At 44.7% G+C, this 10,000-nt stretch overlaps 1 protein-coding gene across 1 annotated transcript in view; it reads left to right on the top strand.

Annotated features, from left to right (window-relative positions):
- LOC137631261 (uncharacterized) overlaps positions 1 to 10,000 on the top strand; it is a 775,190-nt gene that overhangs the window by 333,886 nt on the left and 431,304 nt on the right. The gene's annotated exons all lie outside the window — the stretch shown is intronic.

The raw sequence follows: 10,000 nt of genomic DNA on the forward strand, positions 1-10,000 counted from the left end.
TTTCTTCATAATTGTTTTGAGTTTGGAAGCGTTTTCTCTGATTTAGTCTTGAAATGTATCTGGAGATTTTTCGTAAATTAGGTTAATGTTTTTTAATATATTTTCAATAAATTTCTTTTATACAAGTTAGCTATAAATATAAGAATTTTACCCACTTTTGTCTTCTTTGTGTGATATTTCTTCATAATTGTTTTGAATTTGGAATCGTTTTCTGATATTGTTCTGTCTTTAAATTTATCTGGAGATTTTTTGTAAATTAGGTTAATTTTTTTAATATATTTTCAATAAATTTCTTCTATACGAGTAAGCTATAAATATATGAATACTTAGATTTCCAATCCTTGCTCTTTTCTTGAAATTTCCCTGTTCTTAAACCACAAACTGAATCGCTTGACACTAAATAACAATTTATAATTTATCCATCCATATTTTTAAGGATTTAGTTATAGCCGAACTATGTAGTAAAACTCAAAGTACAGGTACAGTTTTCACTGTGACCCACTGAGGTTTTATGAATTTTAGCTGACTCAAATATTAAAAGCAAGACGGTTATTGTATAATTAGTATTGTATCCATATATATTTCTCTGATGTGTGTAGGAGTTAAAAACTTTAATATATTATTTGCCTAAATTACAATGCATGGGAGGTTTTAGGTATCTTTTTTCAATTGATATCCTTTGATATTTTTTTTAATTGAACTGTATCAATTACCACGCAAGTTTTAACTGCTTAGAAAGTAATCAATTTATAAATTCACTTTGTTTTTATGTTTTTAATTTGCTAATGAAGTGTTCCACTGAAATTACGGGACATGACAGATTTTTTAATTTTTAATTCAATAATTATCCCTTATTCTTATAAATTAAACTGTTTACATTATTAATCTGTAATTATGACTGTTTTAAAATCAGTCAGTTGATAATCTTACTTTATATATATATATATATATATATATATATATATATATATATACAGTATATATATATATATATATATATATATATATATATATAACGGATTTTGAGCGAAGCGAAAAATCTATTTTTGGGTGAGATAGCCATGTCGTCCTGATGGAAGTTCCTATAGGGTAGCTTCCTAGGGTATATTACAACTACGGCGATATTCCCAGAGAATTTACCTTAAGGTACCAGAATTCTAACTCCTGGAGCGAGTATCCCTCGTGAAAGGGATATCGCGACATATCAGAGGACGTATTCTAGACACGTCACATGGCAATCTACGACCTGAACAGAGATTCGTCTCGTAGGAGGGAGATTGACGAGATACGAATTCGGGAAAGAAAAAGGGGAGCCGCTCCCAAGGCTTCCCTATCCCCCGATTCGTATGCGTGCCTGGCGCCAATCCTGGCGCCATCTGTATTCCTTGTAGCGTACACGAGGTGCTACAGATACTGTATGTAGGGAGGGGTCCTACAGCCCTTTCTTAGAAAGGCAAGGGCGGGTCCATCAGGACGACATGGCTATCTCACCCAAAAATAGATTTTTCGCTTCGCTCAAAATCCGTTTTTTGGGCTCAAGCCATGTCGTCCTGATGGAAGTGTACCAGAGCATTACTGTATCTGTGGATTCTCAGAACGTGCCGTACTCCCCGGAGATATTTATTCCCGGTCGACTAGACCTAGAGACCTAAGATGTTACCGTTATACATCTTTTCAACTAACTATAAACTATGTTAGAGCTTCCTGCCCCCTACAGGGAAGAGTCCTACTAGACTCTGGAAAGTCTCGAAGAGTACATATATCTATGTATGAATACCAGGCAAGCTAATATAGTGGTCTCGCCCTATATTAAGTAAAGCATAGTTTGTATAGAACCACTGCGTCAATATATTGACCAGTCATCCGCACAATACTTGTATTGGACAAAGGTTTATATCCGCATAGGAAGAAACTAATAAAACCGCCCTCGTCCCTTTATGGGACGGAGTCCTCCCATTAGGGGACTTACATAAACCAATGCAACATAGCTTGCAAAACAGAACAATTCTATCAGAATTATCCCAGATAAGATACATAGAATTAAAATGCTCAATTATACCAATAAATTGACACAGGTGAAAGAGACGCAAGGTTCTCAAGAACAAGTTTATTGACAGATAATAAACAGACAGGTTAACAACAAATATATATATTTATATAAAAGAGGGTAACCCAAAACTTTAAGCATAAGTATGATAGTAAACAGAACTTGTTTATCTGAAAGAAAAACCATTAAACACCACTTTAATGAGATACCAAGGTATCAAGTCATAAAAAATCTGTATTACAAATCAATCACATTAGCGTTAGAAACGCTTGGCACACATGTCTGAACTTATGCAAGGTTCACCTTTGAAGGAAGGAACAGTCTATATGGGCACTTGGTGCCCTCATTTAGTTTGTAGTACAGTATGTACCTACACACTCACCCTGGACTTAATCGTCCCAATTAAGACCACTGTTCCTCGCAGAGTTAAACAGTAGGGTTAACTACACGACCCACTGCTACCACAGATCTCTTAAGTTCCTCTACTTGCTTCGCATAGTGGCGAAAGAACACCCTGGAAGACTTCCAGCCCGTGTATGAACGGAGATGTTCAAAATCCATACAATTAAAGAAATTTAGGGATGAGGCAACTTTCCTCGGATCGTGACCTGCGGGTGTACTGTCAGGATCCGCTCTGCGAATAAAATATGTCATTTTCGCTCTGAGTTGATTCAGAGATAAATTTGAGCCTGATGTTTCTCCCCTGAATAGTTGACTACCCTTGAAGTCTGAAGTTCTACGAAGATAGACCTTTAGGCATTCTACTGGACATAGAGATGCATCTTCTTTCAGAGGACAGATTCTCCAGGGACCCCACCTGTTGGTGGGTAACTCATTCTTGGCGAGAAACGTAGGATCCGGAAACAGGTTCAGCTCCCCCCCATCCAGGAACTGAACACGACCTGCCTCTCTCGAGAGGGCTACGATCTCACTAACCCTGGCCCCGGACGCGAGTGCAAATAGGAAAATAACTTTTTGCGTCAAATCCTTTAACGCACATTCTTCATTGCTCAACAAGGAGGCGAAATGAAGAACTTTGTCTAAAGACCATGAGATGGGCTTTGGAGGTGCTGAAGGTCTGAGCCTAGCGCAGGCTTTCGGAACTTTATTAAAGATCTCGTTACCTAGGTCGATCTGGAAGGCAAATAAAATGGGTCTCATCAAAGCCGATTTACACACTGAAATCGTGTTAGCTGCCAATCCTTGGCCATGGAGGTGGATGAAGAAAGATAAGCAGAAATCTGTTGAGATCTCCTGCGGATTCTTTGCCTTTACAAAGGCCACCCATTTTCTCCAAGATGACTCATATTGCCTTCTAGTCGATTTGCACTTGTATTCCTCTAGGAAGTCTATGCTGGCTTTCGAAATCCCGAAGCGCTTTCTCACCGCTAGGGCGAGAAAATCATGAGCTGCAGGGTCTGGGTTTTCTGTAATGAAGCGCAGACAGTCGACTTCTGGACTCGCTGGGTCAGAACTGGATGTGGTAGCGGCACGAACTTCATCTGTAGTTCCAACGCCAAGGGGAACCACATGCTGTTCGCCCACTTGTGGGCCACTATTGCCGCTACCCCCTTGAAGGATCTCAGTTTGTTGAGGACCCTCAACAGAAGGTTGTGAGGAGGGAACAGATAAATCCTGGACCATCTGTTCCAGTCGAGGGACATTGCGTCCACTGCTTCCGCTAAGGGGTCCTCGTACGGGGACACGTACAGGGGCAACTTCTTGTTGTCTTTCGTCGCAAAGAGGTCTATTTGCAGTTCTGGGACTTGATTCAGAATGAAGGAAAATGATCCTGCGTCTAAGGACCATTCCGACTCTATCGGTGTGAACCTGGATAGAGCGTCCGCTGTCACATTGCGGACTCCTTGAAGGTGAACTGCCGACAGGTACCACTTCTTCTTTTCCGCCAATCGGAAAATGGCTAACATCACTTGGTTGAGAGGTGATGACCTCGACCCTTGTCGATTCAAGCATCTCACAACCACCTCGCTGTCTGTCACCAATCTTATGTGGATCGAGTGACGCGGGGAGACTTTCTTTAAGGTAAGGAGCACTGCCATAGCTTCTAGAAAGTTTATATGAAAGGTCCTGAATAGCTTGGACCAAGTCCCCTGGACTTTTTTCTGATGAGAGTGACCTCCCCATCCCTCCTTTGAGGCGTCTGAGTGAATCGTCAACGACGGGAGAGGTGGCTGAAGAAGAACAGACTTCTTTAGATGTCTGGCTTGGGACCAAGGTCTGAGAAGAGTACGTAGCCGAGGCGGCACTGGTCTTCTCAGGTCTCTTCGCGCGTTTGATGCATACCTTCTCCAAACTCCGGTTGCATCCTTTAGCTGTGCTCTTAGCACTGGGTCTGTCACTGAAGCAAACTGGAGAGAGCCTAGTACCCTCTCCTGTTCGCGTCTTGATATCCTTTTGGAATCTAGAAGTCTCTTGACAGAGCCCGCTATCTCCTTCCTTTTCTTCATTGGGATGGAGAAACTGTGTGACAAAAGGTCCCAGTGGATTCCCAGCCACTGGAACTTTTGGGATGGAGAAAGTCGAGACTTTTTCTTGTTGATCTTGAAGCCTAGGTACTCTAGGAACTGGATCACCTGACTGGAAGCTTGCAAGCATTCGGTCTCGGATGCTGCCCACACCAGCCAGTCGTCCAGGTAGGCTACTACCTGAATTCCCTTTAGGCGTAATTGTTTGAGAGCTGCGCTCGCAAGCTTCGTGAAAATCCTTGGGGCTATGTTTAGCCCGAATGGCATGGCTCTGAAGGCGTACAGTTTCCGTTGTAGCCTGAACCCTAGGTAGGGGGAGAGTCGACGGCTGATTGGAATGTGCCAATAGGCGTCTGACAAGTCTATAGAGACTGAGTATGCCCTCTTGGGCAGTAAGGTCCTTATGTGTTGCAGTGTTTGCATCTTGAATTTGCAATTCACTATGAACTTGTTGAGTGGTGACAAGTCCAGAATGACTCTGAGCTTTTCCGAGTCTTTCTTGGGAACACAAAACAGCCTCCCTTGGAATTTGATGGACTTCACCTTTCGGATCACATTTTTCTCCAACAGTTCTTGAACGTACTCCTCCAAAATGGGGGTGGAGTGTTGGAAAAACCGAAGGCATGGGGGTGGAGTGCTGTACCAGCTCCAACCCAGTCCATTCTTGAGTAGGCTTTGGGCCCAGGGATCGAAGGTCCAGCGATCCCAAAATTTCATCAGTCTCCCTCCTACCGGTATCATTTCACTTGGACTGCCGTCCTGAGGTCTTGCCTCCCTGACCACGACCACCTCTGAATCCCCTTCCCCTTGAGGGGCGCCTAGACGAGCCTCTGGCTGCTCCTCTAGGTTTTGCACGAAAGGAAGAAGACTGTCCTTCGAACGTTGGGGCGAATGTGGTTGACTGACCTGGCACAGCCTGGGGTACCCACTGAAAGGCAGTCGGGGTTTGTGCCACCATCTGGGGCACTGGAGGCAAAGGCAATTGCAGTTGCTGTTGCTGTCTATAAGGCTTGGCTGGCCGAAATGGTAGCCTAGTCTTCATATTCTTCCTCTTTGGTTGAGGACCCTCATCCGGGGAAGATTTTCTTTTGATAGCCAGGCCCCACTTCTGGAGAAGATTTCTATTCTCCACGGCGGCCTTATCAACAACCTCTTTGACCACATCGGTAGGGAAAAGGTCTTTTCCCCAAATGTTGGAGGAGATTAACTTCCTTGGCTCGTGTCTCACCGAAGCCCCGGTGAACACGAACTCCCTGCAAGCTCTCCTTGCCTTGACGAAGCTATAAAGGTCCTTCGTCACTGTGGCTAAGTGAGATTTAGCCACTACCATGAACATTTCATGGACCTTGGGGTCACTTGCCATCGTCTCGAGAGTAGTCTGATGAGACATTGAGGCAGCCAGTCTTTCTTTTGTCTCGAACTCTCTTCGTAAAAGAGATTCGGACAGCTTGGGGAGGTCCTCGCCGAATTGCCGTCCGGCAATATCAGCCTCCAACTTTCCCACTGAGAATGTCAGATGGACATCCTTCCAGTCTTTGTGGTCCATAGGTAGGGCCAGCGACAAGGGTTTACACTCCTCCAGGGAGGGGCAAGGCTTGCCGGCCTCGACTGCCTTTAGGACAGCCGCAAACCCTTTCTGTAAAAAGGGGAAGGCTCTATCAGGAGAGGACACAAACGAAGGGAGCTTCTTGCTCAATGCAGCTACCTTCGAATTCGAGAAGCCCCTCTCTTTCATCGAGGATGAAAGTAGGGCTTGAGCCTTAGCGTGGTCCATAATAATGACCTCCTTCGGCTCTGTCTCCTCCCTTGAAGCTGGTTCTTTTCTCAGCCGGACATAGCAGTCCGGATATGATGCCTTGCTGGGCCAGAATTCTACCTCCTCTAGGGGAACTGAACCCAGCTTATCCGAGATGACGATCTTTCCAGTCGTCATCGGCATGTGCTCAGCATACCTCCATGGGTTAGCATCTGAGCATATGGGAAGGTCTTTCACATTGAGCCTTTTCCGGGGCCCATGTGATTCTGCCAGGGACTGCATACGCAGTTCCATTGCAGCCGCCTTCTCCTGATTCTCCTTCTGCATTTGTTGGATCATTCCAACAATCGAAGAGAGGGCCTGTCCCAGTTCTACTGGGAGGCCAGCCGATGTTGAGGGGATAGGCTCCGGCATCTGAACCGGAGTAGCCGACACCTCGTCGACCTCATCCTCTACAACATCCGGGGTTTGAACTTGATCCTGACCTTCTGCCAGGAGGTCTTCTTCCAAACGTTCGTCCAGGTCAGACATCCTGTCACACAACTGGATGTCTTGCATCGCATCTGCGACTTCCTCGTCCACCTGGACTTGATCTTGAAGGATCTCCTCTTGAGGCTGGGGAATCACTGCCTCAGCTGATGCCTGGGGAAAAAGATACGCCCTCATCTTCTCACTTGGAAGATAAGGGCCAGAGGTGTTCTTCTTGAAGCCCCTTACCCAAGTACGAAGCTTTTCCCTAGCTATATCCCTTGATTCCGCCGTTCTAGGGGAATCAAAAGCCTCAGTAATCAGGTTAGTGCATACAGTACATACCTGAGGGTCCCAATACTGGAGATCATCCTTGGAGACAGCGCATGCTGCGTGTCTCCTACAACACTCATGTCCGCAGAGGTTCTTGCTGCGGACATTGCAGAAAACATTTCCGCACTTCGGAGGGTCCTCCTGTAAAGAGAAGAAATTTCCATGAGTATCAAGTGAACTATGTATCACTGGATATGCATAGTATAGCATAACAATTCATAAATGAAAGACACACACTTGTGTTTCCCTCACAACCCATTGTTGCAGCCTTCCAGATAATAAAATCAAAATGGTTTATCTCTACTAGAGTAACCAATGCAAGGTTTCCAGAGGAAACAGGTGGAGCTCACACCTAGGCAATGATTTTAAAATCCTGGATAATAGACGGGGAAGAACTCTGCTTCCTGTCTGAGGGCAACAGCAAAGGGCTGTGCAAGAAAACACAATAGTGTTAGAAGATACAGTGCTGTACCTAAACTTTTACTATAGTTTTCTTCTTACTGTATATGCTATACAGAAGAATACTAGTACAGTATAGGAGGATGTGTGCCGGCCTGCCTTTGCCGGCCGGCACACACCACAATTAGCTTTAAAGTATACTACTTAACAGCTATAGGGCGGCAGCCCTCTGGTTCAAATGCCTGTGCCGGCGGCAGCAGCTGCCGGCCAGCAACAGCCAGTGTTGGCCGGCAATGATTGCCGGCCAGCAACTACACAAGGTAGTACCCAGCTGCCGGCCACACTCTTGGTGACCGGCAGACAAGGACTGACATAAGCCGGCCGGCAAAGGTACAAGACCGATGCCAGCCGGCAGCAAAAGAACCAGAAGACTACACCTGCCCGGCTGCCGGCCTCATAGGCCGGCAGCCGGCCTCATAGGCCGGCAGCCGGGACAGGTACAGCACTAGAAGAAAATAGAATGGATGCCGGGATAAGAGTGTACACAACCCCCCAAGCCCGGCAACCGAAAGAGTGCATATAAGGAAGGGGAGAAACTTAATTCAGGCTTCCTTGACCAATGCCGTCCGGCTCTGCCGGCAGGCATGGATGAGGGACCAAGAGAGGTCCGGGCAGCACTCGAAAACATAAGACCCTTGCCGTCCAGCGTCTCTGCCGGCCGGCAATGGGCTTAGTCAATCCATATCCCAACCTATACTAGGTCCAGAAGTAGAATGACATATGGTACAGTAATACCCCTGCCGGTCAGCTCTGCCGGCCGGCAAGGTACAGTACAGTAATGGCTAGGCCATTACGGAGATAGAGGGGGAAGGGACAAGAGGGTCCTGCCAACCTTGCTTTAGTGACAGATCACCCGCAGCCAAGAACTTTGTCTTAGCCTAAGGGAGATCTAAGGGAAAGGGCCAGCGCAGTAGTATAATACCTGCCAGCTTCCAGAGCACCAAAGCAAGGAAGGCGTTGCTACTCCCAAGGGAAGATTTATCCTCCCCGAGAACAGCAACAGGACTTAGTCTGGTCGATCACACAAGAAGGAATCATAACTACAGAAACCTTCGATAGTGACCTAAGGGAGCTAAGCTCCCTTTGTAAGTGTTAGGTCAGCGAGGGAGACTCTGCCCCAAGCCAAACAACACGGACTCAGACTAAAAACTCTGTTGTTCTGTCCCTCTTTGAACCAGACTCTGCTGGAACAGGAAGGTACAGTAACACCCTAGTATAGTTTTATCGAAAATAAATTCGGAAAAAACCACTTAGGGATAAGCCCAAGGCTTAAACAGAGGGAAAGGGATTGCATACCTTCTCCGAAGAAAAGAAAGCAACCGGGGAGTATAATAAAGTATACTAAGGCTCCATAAGCAATTAGCCTAGGCACCAAGAGAATCGATTACCTAATTCACCGAAACTCTCACGTATACAATCTTGGAAATATTCCACACAGTCTAAAATGTATAAAATATAGCCTAAAGCTTCAATAAAATTTTAATTACACTCGGAAAAACCATAATCATGCATTAAGTACTAGGACCAAACGACTAGGCTACATGGCCTAGCGTAGGCCAGAATGGCGAATACTTCGCCAAATAATACTAAGCACGAAAGGAAATCCTATGTAAAGCTAAATAGCTAAATTTTATTAAGCAAAACAACCAGGAATGTCACTCTGACTAACTAATTTATACCTAGCGAGTGACAGTGTCCAGGACACCTCTGGTAGGCTACGGCTCTTGTATCAAAGATTAATCCTATTAATCACTCAAAATTTTACCAAGAGCCTACATTTATACATAACAGACACTATACTCAACTTATCCGAGGTCAACGAAGACGAAGAAGCCATGAAAAGCTGAATAAATCCAAGATTTGCGAGAAAAACAGGAAAAAACACCGAGTTGTTAAGCTACGCAAAAAGGAATACAGATGGCGCCAGGATTGGCGCCAGGCACGCATACGAATCGGGGGATAGGGAAGCCTTGGGAGCGGCTCCCCTTTTTCTTTCCCGAATTCGTATCTCGTCAATCTCCCTCCTACGAGACGAATCTCTGTTCAGGTCGTAGATTGCCATGTGACGTGTCTAGAATACGTCCTCTGATATGTCGCGATATCCCTTTCACGAGGGATACTCGCTCCAGGAGTTAGAATTCTGGTACCTTAAGGTAAATTCTCTGGGAATATCGCCGTAGTTGTAATATACCCTAGGAAGCTACGCTATAGGAACTTCCATCAGGACGACATGGCTTGAGCCCAAAAATATATATATATATATACTGTATATATATATATATATATATTATATATATGTATGTATGTATGTGTATGTATATATATATATATATATATGTATGTATGTATGTGTATGTATATATATATATATATATATATGTATGTATGTATGTGTATATATATATATATATGTATGTATGTGTATATATATATATATATATGTATGTATGT

This window comes from Palaemon carinicauda, chromosome 39 (assembly GCF_036898095.1).
Source record: "Palaemon carinicauda isolate YSFRI2023 chromosome 39, ASM3689809v2, whole genome shotgun sequence".
NCBI classification, from domain to species: domain Eukaryota; kingdom Metazoa; phylum Arthropoda; class Malacostraca; order Decapoda; family Palaemonidae; genus Palaemon; species Palaemon carinicauda.